Consider the following 12,394-nt stretch of genomic DNA (forward strand, 5'->3'; position numbering starts at 1 on the left):
TTTGATGTAAGAGGGTCAGGGAAGAAGAGATAGGCCATTAATAGACCTAAAATAACAAACATGTAATACCCTAAAATCTCCTCTAGTCTAGTTTCTTGGTAACAAACCCTCTCAAACTCAAGTTTGTAATACCTTGATTCCCCAGAATATGTTCTTAAAGTTTGTAATAACTTGATCCTTCAGATTGTGTTCTAAATACTCCTTTTTTACCTAATAGTGAAGATAACATGTGATTAGTTGAGAAAGGAGGTCATTCAAAAACTTAATAGAAATTTAATTAACTAGACAAATACTAGGGGAATGTTCCATAAGATTATGGAATTCAGGCATAAAGTGCCCCAGACTAAAAAAATAGATATGTCTAACCACTCAAATGGAAAAAACCTGAAGCTGAAATGTTTATAATGATGCTTATCTGCAGAGGCATTATTGTAAAAGGAATTGTCTTTGTATGGTTTCTTGAGGTTCAAACCTATCATTCGTGGATTAACCCCTTCTTTGGTTTTTTAAGCCTGTTGGATAGACAAGTGTTTCAGCTGAGGATGTTTTCTTGTATAGATTGCTGCTTTTTTCAAAGAGTAGTTTTGATCAAAATACTCGTTGTCCAAGACTGTGAAGCAATTTTCAATATTCCTCTTAATGTTTTGAATGACTTCTCCTTTCCCAGTGTTATCTCCACTATTAGGTCAAAAGGGATATTTAGAATATAATCTGTAGAATCAAGTTATTACTAATTTTTAAAGCATATTCTGCTAAATCAAGGTGACCTATTGGAAATTTCCCTGCTTGGTGATATGCCGTACTGGGGATCGAATCCTGCTCAAGCTTGATAGTTTCTAGTAGTGTTTGCAACCTCACCATCCATGTTAGCTAAAATGGGGGTTTGGGAGAGCCTAAAGGGCTATCTGCTGAGTCACCAGCAGCCATTGCCTGGCCCTCCCTGGTCCTAGCTTGGGTGGAAAGGGGCCTTTGGTGCTGATTATATGTATATATGGTCTGTCTCTAGGGTATTGTCCTGCTAGCTAGGGCATTGTCCTGCTAGCTATGGCATTGTCACTGTCCCTTGCCTCTGCCCATTCATGAGTATCCTTTAAACCTTTAAACATGCTACTTTAATTTCCAAATGTCAAGTGGTCTTTCATATTTTTTATTAACAATTTCATGAGTAATGGTGACAGTAAATTGAGTTACCATATTGGAGGAAGTTTAAATTTATCATTGGGCATATGATTAAACTAGCTATAACCGAGCACCAGTGCTCCTCCTTCCAGGAGAATATGGTATTCAGTGCACAAATTCCAGGAATTTTATTGAAATTGACCTAATTTTTACATTAATATGATATTACAAATATTTACAATACTTGCCTATAATTCATATAAATTCCCACCTGCCTCCAAACTCACAGTAGCTAGGATTTTACTACACAATAGCATACATTAACAAAGAATGGAAAATCAAAATGGCATTGGCTGGGTAGAAATACTGTTTACACAACTGTTGAGCCTGTTCTCTTGTATAGAAATCTGGTTTACATAATTGATAGACATGAAGGACAAAACCTGGTTTAATGATGATTTTAGCCACACTTATTTAGAAAGATGGGAAGCTAATCATTTTTGGTAAGGTAAAAGGTCAGATTTGACTGACAATAACTACTGTATATAGTACTCAGCTAAGAACTGTTTATTCTTCAACTGAAAAGGGATACAGTTTGACCATAAAAGAAATACTTTATGGTACAACCCAAGAGCATAAATGGTGGACTACCCTCAAATCTGTTTTCTTACTCTTTGTTGTGGACTTAAATATTCCTCCTTTACTTCAACCAGACAGCTCTGTCACTCACGGTCCAAAGAAAAGGTGACCATTTTGGCTTGTGTTTGACATTAACCAGAGTAATGGGAGACTCAATCATCCTCACTCAGACTTTCCTGAAGCTAATCTAACTAGCTTAATCTTTTGGTCCCTTGAAATTAAAACACTGGTCCTTGATACTCATGGTATTTTTCCTTTTTTATTATTTTTGCAAAGACAGCTGATTTCTTGTTTCCTAAGTTGTCTGTTATTTTTTAAAGTTAGGAAGACAAGGTTCTTTTTGTTCTTATTGGAGATTTGTTAATGTTACTCTATTGTGTAAATGTGTTAGTGGTAGCTCTAGCCCTGCTGATTACTGCCGAATTTCTATAGCTCTTATTATCTAAAGTATTTTAAAGTCCTTTAGGAAAATTCTTTATTACTTATGCATAGAGTAATCATCTGTTCTGTCTAAATACATTTGATGAAAGTAATCATTTGTTTCCTCATTTGCGGTTTGGCTTTTTCAAAGACCTTAGAGCATGTGATGCCCTCCTTACTATTTCCAATGCTGTAAAGAAATCCCTTGATTGCGGTTAGGAAGTTTGTATGATTGGCCTTTATTTTAGTACTGCCTTTGACTATTAATCATGATACCTTTGTTTTCAAACTTGAAGAGATGGGAGTATTTGGGTGTTTTTTTTAACACCCTTATTGAGTTTAAGTAATAGATTGCAAACAGTTTTATTGATGGGTACTATATTAAGTACTGTAAATTAATGTAATATCTGGTGTTTCTCAGGGTAGTGTTCTCACCCCATTACTTTTCATACTATATACATATGTAGTTTGGTATAGAAAACAAGTTTCTTGCATATGCAGATAATGCTACTCTTTTTGTATCAATTCCATCCCATGCATGTAGATCTGAGGTTGGTAAAATTAGTGCATGGTGCAAATTATAGGGGATGAATTTAAATCCTAACAAAACTCAAAGTATAATTACAAAACTTAAAGTATGATTGTATGTCAACATCCGGGTCTTAGCATCAACAATGTCTCTTTACCTCTATACAGTTCCTTTAAAATTTTAGGTGTGATTCTTGATTGAAAAATCAAAAATTTTTAAGTAATTTGTATTTTTCCTAACATACTTACCTAGAACTACCTTCTTAGGAGTTAAAGGCTAACTCTACCTAACCGACCAGCTTTTTGTATAGTTTATCTCCCTCTTCTCGTTTTCTACGGGGTCAACCTCTGGCAGTGTGGTACATGTCCGAGGCGACTCCGGGATCAGGCAGCGTGATCTCTCAGGTCGAGTCTCCAGTAAGTTTCTGGTCGCGACGTGATATACATCTCGCCGCGCTCTCTCTCTTACCTGTGCGACCCTCGTGTCCCCCAATCCTTTGTGCTTACCGCGTGTTGCCCACGTGTTTTTCATTTCACTTTCCCGTTCATCCTTGTGTCTCTTGGTGTGTTAGCATCCTCGTCGTTGCCCTGGGCCTGTGGCTGGGAAGTCTTGCGGGGCTTTCCTCTCCAAGCCTGAGGTTGATCCCCACTCCCTGTGTTCCACGTGTAGGGGGAAAGCGTGTTCCCCTACCTTTACGTGCCCGTAATGTGCTGATTGGACTGAGATCCATCTATTTCTTCTTCAGTTGTGCTTAAAATTGGCTTGTTGAGAAAGTCATTTAAAATTTTTGGAGATCAGTCTATCTTGAAGGATGTTTTAATTCTTTCATCCTACCCTTTTCCAAGTATTTTTCTCCTCTCTGGTGTTAAGCTGCTGACTCTCATCTTAATTTGTTAGATAGAAATTGCAGTCTCTTAAATACCTTATTCCTGATCGGGGTATTAATCTCTGGCACTGTCATTCAGATAATCCTTTTATGCATGTTGCATAAGATTTTTCATAATTCAGATCTATTGCATTCACATCCTCCCAGACTGTACCACCCTGTATGTGGTCCTAGGTGTGCAGTTAATTCTAACTGTCATGATTTCTCCATCATAAAGCATAATACTACATAGGATTCTGGAAGTTTTATTCCAGCTGTGACCAGATTGTGGAATGATGTTTCTAATTTCGTGGTGGAATCAGTAGAACTTTTTGTAAATTCTATTTTATTGAATAAGTTGAAATAAGTCTTGTTCTATAGTTAATGGGGCTGATTATTTCAACATTGTTACTGATCTTGAAATATTTCTGATTTTTTATTCATTACTGTACTTATATGTAGTTTATTTGCTAATTCCTTATTTTCTTTCCCTTACGGTCTGCTTTCCCTGTTGGAGCCCGTGTATTTGTAGCATTCTGCTTTCCCAACCAGGGTTGCAGCTTGGATAGCAATAATAAAGATAATGATAATTCACCAGAAACTCTTTCCAGCAGGAATGTGGTTTCATATATGTCATGGCAAATACTATTCTTTATTTAGGTAGCTAGTTAAGTTGAATTTCCTAGAATAACAACCCTTAATTCTTCTTACTATATTAATAAAATAATACCCTTATGAATAGGAGCCAAATTTCTACAAGTACTTGATATCCTATTAGGCGTAGTGCATCACCACTATTTGCTCTACACCAATATACCAGTACTTTCTATGAGATATATAACTTGCCTTTAAGGAATAATGTGCCCGTGTTTAAATGTTCTATAGGTACTTTGTTATTACTGAAGAGCTTAACCCCTTTGCTTGATGTCAAAACATGCCTGGTACTACACACGATGACGTCCTAGATACGTCATTTACAAATATAAACCATATGGAAGTTAAAATCAGCTCCTCACCTCCCTGATATTAGCCCCTCTTCCTTCTTTCTTCATCCAGCCTACAGTCTTTGAGATTCTCAACTTACAGACATTCGGAGATACAAACACAAATCCAACTGAATCGTAAATCTCAGATACTTTATCAAAAGTTCATAATAAAATACTGTGATAAAACAATGTTAAATAATTCAGTGCAGTAAGCAAACGACATTTTCAATATGTAACGGGACTATTTGTTGACTTTTGCCGCTGAAAATCGTAAGCATGCAAGTCAGGTGAATCCTACCCTAGGTCAAAATTTAACAAAATTTGACTTACAAACAGCTTCTTGGAACCTATTAAGTTTGTAAGTTGAGGACTTTCTGTAGTCTATTTTTATGTTACCATGTAGAATTACACCCCTCTCTCTAGCCAATGGCAACATTCCCCACCTGAAGCATTACTCAAACCCCCCCTGACACCCCCCAGCCTAGTGATGTAGGGATCCTCACATCTCACATCACCACCAACTGAAACACTTGTGATTCTAGTCTTTAATCATGATTATATAAGGGGTATTTTAGTGTATTTGTATGTTGGCATACATATTCAAATCACAGACAACCTTCTGTAAAGTGCAACATAGCGTTTCGTTCTCCCATCCTGACTCCCCCACCCCACAACACCAACAAAACACCAGTCATACATGCAAGTTGTTGAAGGCTCTGATGGCTGTAAACATGATGGCACAGGATGTGATTTATTTTTTCTTATATTGTTTCTTATTTTCTCAAGTATCATTTCTACAAAATAATATCATTCTCATGTCTTAGGAATATAATGTTTCCTATTAGTATTGTTCATTGTTTTCATTTATTGATATTCTTTCAGTATTTGTCATGTTTTTACATCTGCCGTGAAATTCCCAAAACAGGGATTATCTAGTTCATAGTGTCAGTCATGCGTAAGGTCGAATGATAGAACAAATGAACCTTTTGTTTAATGAACTAAAATTATATCTCTCTCTCTCTCTCTCTCTCTCTCTCTCTCTCTCTCTCTCTCTCTCTCTCTCTCTCTCTCTCTCTCTCTCTCTCTCTCTTTTGAGGACAGAAATATGTTTATTTATTCATCAGAAGATAAATTTTTGCTCATTGCACACTTGATAAATGTATTTTATAATCAACAGTAAAACAAATAAACATGAAAATGTAGATTATTATAGAGTATGTGTTCGTGTAAATCTGTTGGCAGCAAATCTCGTATGTATTGGTGTGCTACTGTCTTAAGCACACATTTGAGTATGAGTTGTTTTCAGATGTATTTAAATGGATTAACTGAATACATCTTAATGGTTTTTAAGTTTTATTCTATAAAACAACAGAGTTAAACATCTCCATCACTGGAGGAAGCTGTGTTGGTCCACATGACCAATTCTGGTGAAGTTTAGATATGAACTGAATAAATTATCGATATCACAGATATCGTATGCTTGCTTTAACTTAGCCACATGACGGAATCGGAAGACACCTGCATCCGGTGACGTCACAAACTTTCACACGAGGAGACAATGTGTTGACGTTAAGAAAGAATGTCAATTTGCCGAGGTTTGCATTATACATCCTGTTTATAATTTGAATGACTACAGCAAATCCCAGGGTTAGCTCTTCCAACCAACATGACATATTACGTCATTTGTTTTAAACATGTAATATTACTATTCTAATCATTACATAAGCTCGGCCAGCTATCTCAATTTTTTTTTACAAAAATTTAACAACAAGCCGAAACATGGTTATTAGGTGTGACTGGACATACGTATTATTCTTTGTTTAACTTTAGCCATAATCAACTGAGGACGAATGTCCAAATAGGCACAATAAAAAATAATAACAATAATGCATTCAAAAAAGATATTACCAAAGCAAAAAGAAAAATGCATGATAAAACCAAGATTACATATATGGTACATTGCTAGCAAATGATTACATGGTACCAAAAAACAAAATAAATTCTGACTTACATATGATTCGGTAACTTGATAAAGAATAATTGTTACCTTTGTCAGAAACAAGATACTCAATTTTTAGTGCACAAACACGAATTCCTGGTACGTACACGTACCACGGTTTCGTACATATATATATATATATATATATATATATATATATATATATATATATATATATATATTTATATATAGGGCTGATATATTTTATTAGATGCCCATAGATTCTGTTATATATTTTATTATATTTTTTTTTATTTTTTTTCTCTTTTCTTTTTTTAACATTCCGGCTTATATACTTTTATTAGATGCCGAGAGAAAAAAATGATTTATATCCTTTTTTATTTTATTTATTTTTTAAATGTTGTTTTAAAATGTATTTTTAACAATGCAAATGTAGAGAATTTCTTTAATTACATATTACTAGCGTACTAATCAGCTTTTCATACAAACATCTTCCCGACAAATTACTCCCTTAGCGAATGAGGTGGCCACTCATACAGCTTTGAACTGGATTAAATAGGGGGTATTGTCAGGGCTATGCAACTCATTCCTTTGTAGCTGCTTGCTGTGCCGTAACCTACGCCAAACAAGGATGTTCACGGCGATAAATATCATCACCGTGAAACACAAACTAGCCAGTATTATGGGGTGAAGAATTTCTTCATAAGTCGGTGACAGGTGGTCCTTTTCGGTAAGTTTCATCAACCGCTTTGCCACACGGCCGTTGTATGGGAGAGGAAGTGCTGGCATTGTAGAGGTCCACGTGAAGTTCGCGAAGTAGGCTCGTTCTCTGATGATTGTCCGTAGGCCAGTCACCATGGAATTCGGGGAAGTCCCGATACAACCATCTGCTGAGACGAAGATGTGGGTGAAGGATGTGGATCCGTCAGGGCATGATACATTGAAGCCGTCCTTGTCGTATCGTATCCACGAGCCATTATTTAGTCTGCAATTGAATTCTTTATTGTCAAAGGGATAAAGCTTATCCAGACAATTTTCACTTGTATGGGAGAGAGCACCGTCTAGCACTATACCTAACTCGCATGAATCCATTAAGTTTTTACGGAATTCAAATGAGTCAGCTGTACATATTTTTCTATCCATTGCGTCTGAACAGTGAGTTAATTGATTTAAGTCTTTAATGACCGTATATGTTTCCTTGTCTGGGGAAATCAATACGTGTCCTGTCAAACTGGATATTACTGGATTTGAGTGATTCGTCATGAAAGTCGGAAATGGTGATATCCTGTAAGATTGCCAGGCATCAGAAGAATCAAAGGGAATTGTAATCCTAATCTTGTTATTATCTACGTTTACTGTAATTAGGCTGTAATAAAATTCTAACCTATGTTCGTCTAACAAAGGAACATAGCCTAGTTTATCCCTTCCGTTCTCCAGAACTAATTTTAAGTAACGTATAGGCAACAAATGGGGCGACAATACACCTTTAGTTGCTAACGTGATAGCTTCTACATAATCCTTGGATTTCTCAATGAAATGTGCAATTCTGTTATGTATGTGATCTATCTTTGAATCATAATACGTTAATGTTGCCAACAAATCCTGTACTTCCATAATTTGAACGATATTATCTGAATGTTCATTTAACAAATCCATAATTTTATTGATTGAAGCTAACTGATCCCTTAGTTCTGACATAATCAATTCATCTTTATGAGTCAAGAACTCAATTTTCTTATTTTGATTACTAATTTTAAGACGATTGGAAATTCCTAAACCTAAACTTGCAACAGACCCAAAGATGCTTAATGCAGCATAAATGAACGGATTCCGTCTTTCTTTATGTTCGTGTCCTACAGTCCACATCAAAAGGTCATAAGCCAAAGATCCTGTCTCGCCAGTCTTATTTTTCAAGTCATCAGATAGCATCTCTGCAACTTTTAATGTTGATCCAAGCAAACTCTTAGTAGTCAAATGAAAATGTCTTCTATGCAACTCATCCAATGATGCAGAAAACCTTGAAATGGCGGTTCTTAAGCTAGTGACATCATTCTCTTGAAGAAAAATTGCTTGCATATGCACTTCGACAATTACGTTGGTTGATGTAATAAAAATGTCTTCTTGTCTTTCAACTATATTGCCATATTTAAAATATATATTTTTAGTCTTAGAACTCATCCCATACGAGAAAAATGTCTGAGCGAACAATATCACTCCCAACAACAAAAAATTCATCTTGGAAACCTGTAACGAGAAAAAATATATGTAATTACTCCTGTATTAAAAAGAAAACTTTTAATCACATAAAATAAAATTTTCCCTCACTTCTTTTCCTCTCTTTTCTTTTTTAATTTCTTATGTGAGACAATGGTACTATTCTCTCATCCGTGGGTTGGGCTACGTTTTGAATTCTAAACCTATTGGCCGTTAATGTTTCCAAAATGTTAAATGGGCCTTCAAACTTAGGTGTTAGTTTATAGTTGAGCCCTTTTCTGACATTGATTTGAATATAGATGTTATCACCCACGGTATATGTTTTAGTTGGTTTCGCTATTTTATCATGATTCCTTTTCATTATGATTTGTGATTCTTCTAAATTCTTTCGAAGGATATCATATCGACTTATACTTGCATTTATACATTCTTTTAAAGGATTTGACAGATTAGTTGTAGGCGTTAATACATGGAAAGGTGTTCTAACTGGGGTACCATACAATGCTTCATGCGGTGACATTTTAATTGATATATGATATGAATGATTCAGAGTACTCAGTGCCGCCGGTATTGCAATATCCCAGTTGGGGTCTGATCCCCCTAGTGTTACCCTCAATATATTTAATATCTTCCTATTTGCTCTTTCCACTAGCCCATTTGACTCTGGGTGATATATCATGGTATTAATCTTCTTTATGTTGAGGAATTCACACAATGAGGTAAGAAAGTGATTATTAAATTCACCACCCGAGTCTGAGATTATCATGTGTGGAATTCCATGTTTACAAATGTAACACTCGTAAAACTTCCTAGCGCATTCAATCGCAGTTTTAGTTTTAAGCGCTATTAGTTCTGTATATCGAGTTAAAGCATCTATAATTACTAAGAGGTGCTTATTTCCTCTGTCTGACTCGTAAAATCCTGTTAACAAATCTAAATGTATTCTTTCAAAGGGTTGATTGGGAACAGGATAAGCTCCTAGGCTGACAGGTGTTTTCGTATGCCCTTTGTTTTCCTGACATGTGCGACAATTAGCTATGTGTCTTTTTATATCTGTAAGCATTGTATGCCAATAAAACAATGATTTGGCTTTCTGTGACATTAATGAGAACCCAGGGTGTCCATGTAATGGATTTGAATGCAACCAATTCAGGACAGTGGAAATAAGTGAGATTGGTACTACTACCTGGTCGTTAGTTACATGTGGTGTATTGCGGGTTATCCTTGTCACAGTCCTACACAGAATATTATCTTTGATTATATAATTCTGCTGCTTATACTTTATATATTCCTTTTCTTTATGATTGCCTTTCAAAGCATTTATAATTGTTTCTATTTTCTGGTCTTTTCTTTGCTCAGTCTGTAACAATTCAGCACTCCAGCCTAAATCTTCTTGTTCAGATATTGTTTTTACAATAGGCATGGATGTTGATATATCTATTAATTCAGCTAAAGGCTCCGTACAAGATGACACGGGGTTGCGTGATAATGCATCCGCAATGATATTTGCTTTCCCAGGTAAATACCCGATTCTTGCGCCAAAATCTTGAATGATCAAATGCCACCGAGTTCGTTTAGGGCTGTGATTGAAGCCTTTAAAGAACTCTGTTAGTGGTTTATGGTCAGTAAGAACCTTAACGGGATAACCGTAAATTATGAACTTAAAATGCACTAGCGAATTAACAATAGCTAGTCCTTCCTTGTCTATTACTGCATACTTACTTTCGGAAGTTCTCAGTTTTCGAGAATAGAAAGCTATCGGGAAAAACTGTTTATCATATTGCTGAAGCAATACCCCTCCTACTCCTAAGTCTGAGGCGTCTGTTGCAATGAAGAATTCCTTACCGAAGTCAGGAAATTTTAAGATAGGAGAACTACACAGTTCATCTTTCAAAGTATTAAACGCCTGTTGATGTTGCTCAGACCATATGAAATCTACGCCCTTCTTCGTAAGATCAGTTAAAGGAGCGGCTATTATTGAATAGTTGCGTATAAAACGCCTGTAATATCCACTACAACCCAGAAATTGCTGTATTCCCTTGACATTAGTAGGTATGGGAAAATTACGTATAGCCGACACCTTATCATGGACTACTTTAAGACCTTGGCTTGACACCATGAAACCCAAATATATCAATTCTGTTTTGAAAAATTCACACTTACTAATCTTTACCCTTAAGTTATGTTGTCTTAATCTCTGTAGTATTAGTTCTAACTTACGTAGATGTTCTTCTAAGGTGTTGGAAAAGATTACAAGATCATCCATATAGGCATGCAATATATCCCCTAACAAGTCTCCAAACACTATGTTAATCATTCTTGTAAATGTTATAGGAGCACAACGTAAACCAAAAGGCATCCGCAAAAATTCATAATGTCCCCTGGCTGTGCTGAAGGCTGTGTATGGGATACTATCTTCTTCTAATGATATCTGGTGAAAGCCTTTAAGTACAGTAAGTCCAAACTGGTAAAATATTTATTCTGACCTAATAAAGACAAAATATCGTCAGTACATGGCGCTGGGAATCGATCAGGGATCGTTTCCTCGTTTAGACGACGAAAGTCGACGCAGATACGCCATGTTCAATCTTTTTTCGGTACAACTATTAAAGGAAAATTATAAGGGCTATTTGATTTTCTAATGACTCCTTCCTCTAACATTTTACCTACTTCATCATTTATTTCGTTCTGGAATTTCATAGGGAGTCTGTACGAGGGTACATATATAATTTTCTGCTTGTCTTTTAACCTTATTTGATGCTCGATCACATCTGTTTTTCCTAAGGATCCATCCGTAGTGGAAAAGACATCTGTATATTTAGTTAAAAGTTCAAAAATTTTCTGCTGAATTTCTTCGTCTTGAATGTCCTTACTGATTTTATTTTTAATAGATCGCAAAAGGGATTCATCCGCAACTGATTGAGAGTGATTGATTTCAGCAACGGTAAGAATACGATGTTTATAAACTTCTACATCCAAGATATGTTGATTTTTGTGAATTACTAAAGTGTTATTTAAATGATTACAGACTTCGATATTACATTGCTGATGTGAGCCTACTGTATAAATAGCTTGTGTGACAGACAATCCGTTGGTTTTCAAAGTATCGGAAAGGATTAATATTTCAGATCCCGGTAGTGTTTTCTTTATTTGCACTATTAAATTCGAAGGTATGTTTGGTTCGATATATTGCGTGCAAGATGATATTACGGGTGAACGAGAATTCTGCTGGGTCGCGTATATTATTTCTTTATTAGTGAGACAAGTTATTGGTTCTTCAACGTACGTTACGGTTACATTTGTCGTCTCCTTTTTATCCAAAACTTACTTTAAGGTATTAGAAGACTTATAGAATTTCCCTTTGATATACACGCCGTGCTTGGCAGGAGCTAAGATAATGTTTTGATTTCCCATAGATGGGTATCCTATAATTACAGCTGGATACATATTAATGTTTTTTACTACAACAAATGTATCGGCAAACGTGCGATTACCGACTCTGAACTGAATATGAGTTATGCCTATGACGTTTAATTCATTATTTCCTATACCTGAAAGTCTGATTCCTGATTTTTCAATCGGAAAGTTCGGAAACAACAAATGATGCGTCTTCAAATCCATAATATTACGTGGACTACCAGAGTCAAAAAATAACGTAAAGG

General features: G+C 35.7%; 1 protein-coding gene across 7 annotated transcripts in view; it reads left to right on the forward strand.

Annotated features, from left to right (window-relative positions):
• Nucleotides 1–12,394, forward strand: part of LOC137631078 (PHD finger protein 20-like protein 1) — a 216,878-nt gene that overhangs the window by 110,348 nt on the left and 94,136 nt on the right. The window lies entirely within an intron of this gene.

This window comes from Palaemon carinicauda, chromosome 39, assembly GCF_036898095.1.
Source record: "Palaemon carinicauda isolate YSFRI2023 chromosome 39, ASM3689809v2, whole genome shotgun sequence".
Lineage (NCBI taxonomy): Eukaryota > Metazoa > Arthropoda > Malacostraca > Decapoda > Palaemonidae > Palaemon > Palaemon carinicauda.